Genomic DNA, 934 nt, shown 5'->3' with positions numbered 1-934 from the left:
TCTTTCTTCATTTCCAGTTTCTCGATTTATTCATTTTTCTTCTTGTAGTCTTTTTCTTTTTCATTTTTTTTTCTCCCCATTTCTCAGTCTCTCATCTCTCCACTCCAATAGCAAGCTCCTTAGCACTCTTTTTTGTTTGTGTGTATGTTTTTGGCTCCTATTCCTCTCTCCTCTCTCTCGTCTTTCCCATACTCTCTTAGCTCCACACATCACAATCTACCCCCTCCTTCCTGCCTACCTGCACGGTGCACTGAACATCACACTCCCAAGCAGCACAGGCACGGCCTACTGGAACCTACCTGGTCCAGACTGTCAGCCCTGGTACCTGCCACAAACAACCCATTCCAGCAACTCCCCTTCAGCTGGACATGCCCTGCTGTACCATACCTGAGTGACTGACCCTGCCCATTGGAGAAGGAGGTGAAAAGTATCGTGCCCACAGATGAGCAAACAACAAAAAAAGCACAGCCCGCCTGCTCAGACATAACCAAATAAAACAAAAAAGCAGGACGAAACAAATCTACAATCAATAAATGAGGAAAATAACCACTGAATGCCCTGAAGACGGCAGACAATATCAAAACATTTACAAAACCAGGACAGGATAGTTCCAGTAGGCATCCAAAATAAAACACCAGATGACCTTCCAGTAGAAGAAAAGTCACTAGACCTAACTGATAGGAAATTCAAATCTCTAATATTCAGAATTATCCAAGAGTTGAAGCAAAAAGCAGACAAAAATGAGGAAAAACTAGACAAATTCATGGAAAAGGCAAACAAATTCATGGAAAATACAGACAAAAAACTGGAATAATTCAATAAAATAATACAGGAACAAAATGCTAAAATAAATTCACAACTAGAAATCATACAAAAACAACAATTAGAAATCCAAAAGATAAACAACAAGATTTCGGAAATGGACAGTGTCATA

Source organism: Trichechus manatus, unplaced genomic scaffold, assembly GCF_000243295.1.
Source record: "Trichechus manatus latirostris isolate Lorelei unplaced genomic scaffold, TriManLat1.0 scaffold00104, whole genome shotgun sequence".
Taxonomy (NCBI): domain Eukaryota; kingdom Metazoa; phylum Chordata; class Mammalia; order Sirenia; family Trichechidae; genus Trichechus; species Trichechus manatus.
The sequence above is the reverse complement of the archived record's forward strand: the minus strand, read 5'-3'. Positions refer to the sequence as shown.